Raw genomic sequence first — 8879 nt, 5'->3', positions numbered from 1 at the left:
AGACATGTGGTCTATGTCAAATGCCAATTTAAAACACTTGCTGAGGAATTGAATGGCTTCACATTTACCCCAAACAATCTTCCAGGTCTCTTATTAGATAGCTGGAGGCCGGTTCAAAAGATTTCAGTCTGACCCTTTACTCCATTTTACTGTAAGTGAATCATTTAATCAGATTTTATAAAACTCTAGGCTGTAGAGCAGTGAAATGTTAAGCACATCTTGTTCATTAGAAACAAATGAAAAACTCATCAGCCTTGAAACTCAGCCGTTTATATTAAATATCTATATAAAACGCTACCAGAGACATTGGGTCTGGGCTAGTCTAATCTGTGATATAGCCTATTTAAGAGAGTTTTAAAATATATAGTCTATTTCATACTACTAACATTGCCATGGCACAAACTGATAAAAAACCAATGAAAAGATACTCAGAAAGCATATTTTACTTTATCAGCTATTTAAATGTCCCATTTTATTTTTTAATTTGGGATTTTGTTGGTGCCGTTCTGTAAAGAAACTCAAATGTGGATCAGAATAAAGAGTACTTCACAACCCTGCGTTTGACCAGTAAAAACTGAAATATTTGAGATTTAGCACACAATACCAGATACTCATAATATACCGCAAATCACCTGCCACGTAATGCATTACCGATAATTAGGTTCCAATTAGAAAACTCAAAACATACAAAGAAAAAAAAACCTAGACTTTGAGAAATGAAGGCAGAGAAATAAACCTATAAGTAGGACATGTTTCTTTTTTACCTCACTCTGGACCTCAGTCTCTGTGAGGAAGGAAGCACTGTCCCCAGTACCTAAAATATGGAGAAGCTCAGAGTAGTTGCTCACTAAAACACTTATGGGTGACTGCTGGAGTTAGTAGGTACACTATTAGTTACTTCGAGAATTTCAAAGTATTTTCCAGTTGGAATAAACTCTGAGGCAAACAAAAATTTTCTTACGAAAACATTCTGACCAGAGATCAGTAATCAGCAAGGTCAAATAATCATTGCCTGGTAGGGCTCATGGTTTGTAAGAGTCATATGGCTATTCCTATGTATACCCTCCAACCCCATCCACAGCACAGCTCTGTGTGCTTTGGGGGAATGATACTCCAAGTTTCCAGATGAGGGACCTAATGGATATCCACTTGGTTATTTACGTATCCATCCATTGAGTCAATCACATAAGCATCTGCTACGGAATGGCCTCAGTTCTTGCCCTCATGACACATCACCGTTGAGGGCAACTGCATCCATAGAATTCTTTACAGGGCTGGGCCCCCAGGTTGTTTGGAGGAGGAAGGGGCTAATTTACTAGGAATAAGGAGGGGGGGAATGCATAGAAGTTTAATAGAGGAGGTCACGCTTGAGTGGGGTCTGGAGGATTCGACAGGCTGAAGAGCAGTATAAAGGGTTTTCATCAGATCAAGAGAAGACCTTGCTTTGAAACACAGAGATGGGAAACATGTCGGCACGCTCAGCCCGAAGAGTATAAATAGGTTGATGTTAACAAGGGAGGAGTGTGTGTATACATGTGTGTGTGCGTACTCGTGTGTGTGCACACGTGTGGGAGTTTGAATTGTCCAGTTAGCATTTGGAAAGTGGACTTTCAGTCCTTTCTTTTTCCTGGACTATTTTTGACTCCCTAACGCCTTTCAAAGTGATACGAACACCTTGAATCTCTACCCTGCCCCCTAGTGTCTTCCTTCATAATTTCAGATGATTTGTGATGGAGTAATTTTAAGGAAAAACATGTATTTCAGCTCAGTATGTTCATATTGCCTACATGGTCCGGTTTTTCAAAACCTTTGCTCTCTGCAGAATAGTTAAATTATAAATTGTTATACATTAGAATTTAAATTGTTAAACGATACAACTTGAAAACATTTTGCCACGTAATGAATAAAATACGCAGTTTATGTTAGCGGTCATTTTGTTTGTAGACAAATAATTTGTCAGCGAGTCGTTTTAATGAATTGCTATATGCTTTTATAAATGTTTGTTTATTTTGAGTGAGAGGAGCTAGTGAGTGCAAGCGGGGGAGGGGCAGAGAGAGGAGAGAGAGAAGCCCAAGCTGGGATTCTCACTGTCAGCATAGTGCCCAATGTGGAGCTCAGTCTTAGGAACCGTGAGATCAGGACCTGAGCCAAAATCAAAAGCAGACGCTTAACTGACTGAGCCACCCGGGCACCCTGTCAATGAATCAATTTTGATATGACATGCATTTTGTTTTGTGTTGGGAACAGATGTATGTTGAAATGTTAGAGCTATATGTTCCAGCATCAAAAAGACCTAAATTTCTTAGGGTGCCTGGGGGGCTCAGTCGGTTAAGTGTCTGACTTCAGCTCAGGTCGTGATCTAGTGGTTCATGAGTTTGAGCCCTGCATCAGACTCTGTGCTGACAGCTCAGAGCCTGGAGCCTGCTTTAGATTCTGTGTCTCCCTCTCTCTGTCCCTTCCCCGCTCACACTCTGTCTGTCTCTCAAAAATAAACATTAAAAAAATTTAAAGACCTAAATTTCTTTGACCAACTGATGTTGATGTTTAAAATTATTAAATTTAATGCTAAGAAACTCAAGTACAGTGTAGATAACTTTCATGTCTTTTTTTCTATTTTTTTAATGTTTATTTATTTTTGAGAGAGAGAAAGAGAGAGAGAGAGCAGGGGAGGGACAGAGACAGAGGGAGACACAGAATCTGAAGCAGGCTCCAGGCTCTGAGCTGTCAGCACAGAGCCCAATGCAGGGCTCGAACTCGCAAACCGTGATATCGTGACCTAAACCAAAGTCGGACACTCAACTGATTGAGCCCCCCCAGGCACTCCTCATGTCTTATTTCTAAATAAAAATATAAGCGTGGCTGTTTGCAAGCAATCTTCCCCAATTAACACATTTTGAGGATAGTCTTTACTTCTAATAAATGAAGAGTCAAATAGGATTTAAAAATTGTTACATGCACTTTAATTATCATTGTGTTTTATGGCATGAGAGGCCTGCCTTTCAGGTGCCATAAAAATATTTCATATCATACTGCTATCTCTATCTTTGATGATTTTAATCTTTAGAAAAGTTTTATGTTCCTCTTAAATTTGCATTTGTTCTTTTTCTTTTAACTAAACGAGAGTACATTAAGGTGTGTGGTACAAAAATGAAAATCTATCACCAACCATAAAGACCTCTCTCACCCACAGAGCTCAAGAAAATATTTGGTGAAGGAAGGAAGGAAGCAAAATATAAAATGGTGACAATGAAATGTTATTTCAAAAAAGTTCTGCCAAGATAAAATGAGTAATGTAACCAGCACCAGGTCTCTTATTAGGTAGATTCTCAGTAAATGCTTGCCTCTGTTAAGTGTTGAATTGTGTCTCCCTTTGAAGTCCTACCCCTAATACTTTGTAGTATAACTTTCCTTGGAGACAAAGTCTTTACAGAGTTAGTCAAGTTACAGTGAGGTCATTAGGGTAGGCTCCAATCCTCATGACTGATGTCCATCTCAAAAGGGAAATTTGGAGACTGATGTAAACACAGTGAGAACACTATGTGAACATGAAGACCAACATCAGTATGATGCTTCTACATGCCAAGGAATGCCAAAGATTGCCAGCCAACCACAAAGAGCTAATGGAGAGGTAGGGAGCAGATAGATTCTTCCTTACAGTCTTGGATAGAATTAACCCTGCAGGTGCCAATATCGGACATCTAGCCTCCAGAACTGTGAGACGGTAAGTTTTTGTTGTGGAAGCCACTCACTTTGTGGTACTTTGTTTCAGCAGCCCTAGAAAACTCTATTAGTTTTCTAGGGCTTATCTATTAAGGCTTAAGATAAGCCTTAAGCTAGGGCTTATCTATTCCAGCATAAGTTTTTAGCTGTTTTTGTGATAGACATAAAGGAGAGCAAAAAGCAGGGCCCAGAAACTTCATGGGATCTAGAAATAATTACAGCTTGTCAGGATAATTTTAGAAGCACGTCATGATGTTTGAATCATGAAAAGAATCCCTTTGGATTATATTTATATAGAGTTTTATGTTGTGTGTGGCTGTAGTTTGCAATGATGTTTCATTCTTTCAAGATGCCTCAATAGAAATTTAATTTGCTCAGTATCAAATTCGATTTGGTCATTGAATTTTTGAACCACAAAAACCTTTTATGTAATCTAAAGGTTTTTATTTTTTTTTTATCACAGAAGTGCAATTTCAAGACGAGTCAAATGCCTTGATTCTAAGAAAGTGTTATGCCAGCTGTCTCCGTGGAGTAGACAAGGGAGCTAAGGTGGCTATTTTACTTTGTATAATATAAAGCTTGTCTGGGTGTTTGCTCCTGAAAAGAACCTCTCAAGTCCCAGGGAGCTCTGTGGGGTTTTGTAACTGGAAATTTCTGAAATCCTCACCAAGCGTCTTAGAATGCCAACCTCACCTCATTCTTTCCTATCCCGTGCTCTTTGTGGAGGACACCAGTGCCAGGCAATTTGGGCATCTGAGAATGAGGACAGCAGGCATACAGTGCTCATTGTGAGCTTGGGAGGTCCTCAGCATCCTCTTCTGGGATGTTCAACCCTTCTGGACACACGCTTGTGCTTTCTACATACACCTTTCTCATTGCCCACGCTACCCTGTGTCACATTTATAATGATCTGTCCACACGTCTATCACCACGCCCCCTTTGAGTTCTTTGGCGGCAATGCCTGCATCTTATACTTTCTTATATCTGTAGCAGCTTACACAACACTTGGTCCCAGGAAGACACAGCCTTCCCCTTAGCACTGGTGCAGGTCGCCACCCTGCTGCTTAGCATTGCTGAGTGACTCTGAGAGCCAGGAGAGAACACCAGTCCCCGTGTTGTCCCACCGAGGGTCAAGGGAACAGGAGTATTTCCACCCCAACTCTGATCAGCCATTAACTGATAGCTGGGAATCAATTCCCCATACTTTTGTCTTGTGTATACAGGCAGAGCTAGCAGCCAGAGAGCTTTCGGGCAAATCCAGTCGGGTGCTGGAGCGAGTGGAAGTTGGGCAGCGTGCACTATAGTGACAAGGGTGAGTGAGGCACTGCCTTACCTGCTAAACCCACTCTACCCTCCAGCTGGCCAACTCCCAGCAAACCCCAGTTTTAGTGCCTTGAAAGGTGTTAATCCCTGGGCCCATCTGAAGTCCTGCTTCCTCTATGACCTCTTCCCTGAAGCCTTGACTGGATCCACCTGGGCCCAGGTGCTTTCTGTGTCCTGACGGTCATGGCAATAACATCCGTAGTGGGCAGGTGTGTTCCTTAAGTTACATGCAGTGGATACGGGGATGCATTTGATCACTTACATGTTGCGATGCTGTGCTGAGGCTGTGCTACACGCTGGGGAGGACAGCTGGCTCCTGGCCCCTCAGAATTTCCTGTCTAAGAAGGAAGACAGATAACTTCACATTTAATCACAGAAACAACAACAAGAACGATTATAAGTAAATGGTGAACCATCTGTGAAGGCGAATGAAGGGTGTGATGCAAGAATATAATCAGGACAAGAAGACTAAGCTACAGGAGGAAGAGTTGGTGGAGAGGCTCAGAGGCTCTGAGGGAGTGGGTGTGGTCAGGATTTTCCAGGCAGTATCACATCATTCACAGAAACCAAAAGGTGGGAAAGAGCTTGGTGCACTCGCCGAACAAAGAATCTTTCCTGCTTATTTAATGCATTCACATTGCAGGAAAAAGGATCAAGTACAGAAGAGTGTAAAGAAGAAAATGTATATCCCACCAGGGGATGAGTTGTCCATTAACTCTTCTCCTTCCCCATTCTCACAACACACACACACACACACACACACACACACACACACACACACAGAGCGGTGTTACGATAAATGCCCAGATGTTCCCTTTGGAGGTACCCAGCATTAAGATGTAGAACTGGATGCTGCACCAGGTGGATAAAAGCACCATTTTCCCATTAAAAGAAGTTCATTCTCCTACTTTTCCAAGATCTCTTCCAAGCCCTCCTTGAATTTGTTTTCTCAAGTCAGGCCATACAGCTTTATGGATGCAGCCTTGACTTAATCCGGTTTACTGATGCTTTTTAAAAAAGAATAGCATAGGGAGTGACATCACCAAGATGGCCACATAGGTTGTTCCTGACATCACTCCTCCTCAACAGAGAAGCAACTAACAACTTTTCAAAAACAGGACATTGCAAGGCAATCAGGCAGAACTAATTTTCTCCAGAGCAACATGGGGGGTGAGGCTGAAGCACCCTGCACCAGAGACAAAGACGACTGCATTGGAGGAACAAGAGAAGTGTCTGCGTGTTGACCGCATGGTCCCTCCAGCAGGCCAGATGCACCACGTGAGGAGGTCTTCTCTGAGCTTCTGGTCTCTCCAGTGGGAAAAGTAAACACAGGGGGGATGACCAGACCCCACCCCCAGCATTGTGGTTCGCTTTGTGAGAGACCCTACTCTGACTTCACAACACAAGAGATTGCAGGGCCATCTGCAAGGCTCAGCCACTGGGAATCTGACTGTGACAGGGAAAGGGGGAAAGGGCTTGCAACAATTAGCACACAGGTCATGGAAAACTTAGTTGATAACTGCAGTGGCCAAGTTGACTTCCAACCAGCAGTTTTGCTCATCTGTAGAACCAAGTTAGGAGTGTACTCTGACATGGGAACTTAGTGGGATGCAGATCTGGTCTGGATCCTCAAAGGAGGACTTAAAGATAAGACCTGACACCATGAAACTCCCAGAAGAAAACACAGGAATCGAGTTGCTTGACATGGATCTTGGTGATGACTTTTGGACAGCATACCTATTGCACGAGTAACAAAATAAAAAAATAAATAAACAAGTGGGACTACAACATATTAAAAAGCTTCTGTACAGCAAAAGAAACCATCAAAAACGTGAAAAGACAATCTAAAAAAAATGGGAAAACCTTTTGCAAACCATATATCTGATAAAGGGTTAATATCAAAAATATGTAAAGAACTCATGAAACTCAGAAGCAAAGAACAAAAATGAAAAGAAACAAAAAAAAAATTAAAAATAGGCAAAGGACCCCATAGTCATTTCCCCAAGGAAGATATGCAAAGGCTGACAGGTCCATGAGAAGATGCTCAACATCACTAGTCGTCGGGGAAATGCAAAATAAAACCATAATGAGATACCACCTCACACCTGTCAGAATGGCTGTCATCAAAAAGGCAAGAGAGAACAAGTGTTGGTGAAGACGTGGAGAAAGGAAACCCTTGTCACAGGTCGTGGAATTGTACATTGGTGCAGCCATTATGGAAAACAGTATGGAGGATCCTCAAAAAATTAGAACTACCATATGACATAGGAATTTCACTTCTGTGAATATGTCCAAAGAAAATGAGGTCATTCATCACACCCATTCCATAGCCTTTTACCGAGCATCTATGAGGTACTTTATTAGACACCGAAAATACAAAACAAAAAGAGAGTAAAAAACCAACACAAATCAAACAACACTAAGAGCTAGCGTTTCTCCATCAAGCTCTTAGTAAATTCCAGAAGAGCATTTAAGCGCTTTACTTAATTTATTCTCATAACTCTATGGGCAGGTGCTATTTCTGCATCACGGTGCAGGTGAGGAAACTGAGGCTCAGAAAGGTTAAGAAACTCGTCCACCATCATGGAGCTAGTGGTTCCAGAGTGGAAATGAGAACCACTTCCTCTGGCTCTGGTCCCTCCCTCTCTTCAAGGTCCAGATCTCAAGAACTTGGGTTTTCTTGAGGACGATAACAAATAAGAAAAGTTTAATGAAATAGATAATATTTACTGAGTGGTTTCTACTGCCAGTACCAGTCTGAATATTCTACATGTATGGTTTTATTCAGTTCTTACAATCGCCCTCTGGAGAGTCCTCTCATCACCTTAAATTATAAATAGGGAAAGTGTGATTCCAAGCAGTTATGGAACTTATTTGCATTCACATTGCTGGTGAAGGGCAGAGCCGATATTCAGAGGCAGGCAGTCTGGTCCCGTGGCCTATACTTGTAACCTTTTCTCTCTGTCCCATTCTGATGTAGGGTAAAGTTGAACTTGAAGCGCTGTGAGCAGAAAGAAAATGTGCCAAAAATCTACAGGAAGGAAGATTTAGAGAAGAATCCTGCTAGGGTAAGGTTGAGCTGAAGGAATTCTGAAGGTTGTGTAGCACCGGGCCAAGTGAAGATGTGGGAGAAGGGGGTGCCGTCATGGGAGCAGCCTAGGGGGGGATGCACAGGGAGAGGGGGGTGGGTTGTTGGGTAAAACTGGGGGTGCTTCTATTTTGCTCTAATCCAAGGCAGGATGGGGGAGCCAAAAAAAAATGAGGTGATGAGGTAGGCTGGGCCAGGGTAAAGGGTAGGGTTACCCTTTACCAGGGTAAAGGTCCTGGTAAGCCACATGAAGGAGTCTGGCTCTTGTCCAAGTAATGGGGAACCATGGAAGGGGCTTTAGCAGAGCAGGAACAGTGACAGATCCATGTTTGAGAAAGATCATTCTAGTGTGTGGGCAAGACTGCAGGCTGGCAGACTCACGGAGCAGGCCGTTGCCACTATTCTTGTAATGAGAAGCAGAAACTTGCACACTAGGTTGGGAGCAAGAGGGATAAAGAGAAGGGGTTCAAGTAATGCTACGAGGTAAATCAAAAGGAAATGTGATTGGATGCACTGGGACATAAGGAGAAGAGTGAAGGATGACCCCAGGTTTCTGACTTGAGCCGAGTGGGTAGAGGGTGGGCCATTTACTGAGGCAGGAGACTGGGGCAGTTTTAAGGCTTGATGAGGTCTGATTCCATTTCAGACTGTGGAGTTGGAGGAGGTTGTGGGAGAACCTGACGGGCATCCAAGAGACGATCTAAAATATGAGTCTAGAACTCAGGAGAGAGGAGATCCAAACTGACAT

General features: G+C 42.5%; 1 long non-coding RNA gene across 1 annotated transcript; it reads left to right on the top strand.

Annotated features, from left to right (window-relative positions):
• The first annotated feature begins 4191 nt into the window (after positions 1-4191).
• Positions 4192-8078, top strand: LOC122239298. The gene is made up of 3 exons (XR_006218256.1): positions 4192-4269; positions 4944-5032; positions 8024-8078. It is a non-coding gene; the product is annotated as an uncharacterized LOC122239298 (long non-coding RNA).
• The last annotated feature ends 801 nt before the right edge of the window (positions 8079-8879 follow it).

This window comes from Panthera tigris, chromosome B3, assembly GCF_018350195.1.
Source record: "Panthera tigris isolate Pti1 chromosome B3, P.tigris_Pti1_mat1.1, whole genome shotgun sequence".
NCBI classification, from domain to species: Eukaryota; Metazoa; Chordata; class Mammalia; order Carnivora; family Felidae; genus Panthera; species Panthera tigris.
The sequence above is the reverse complement of the archived record's forward strand: the minus strand, read 5'-3'. Positions and strand labels throughout refer to the sequence as shown.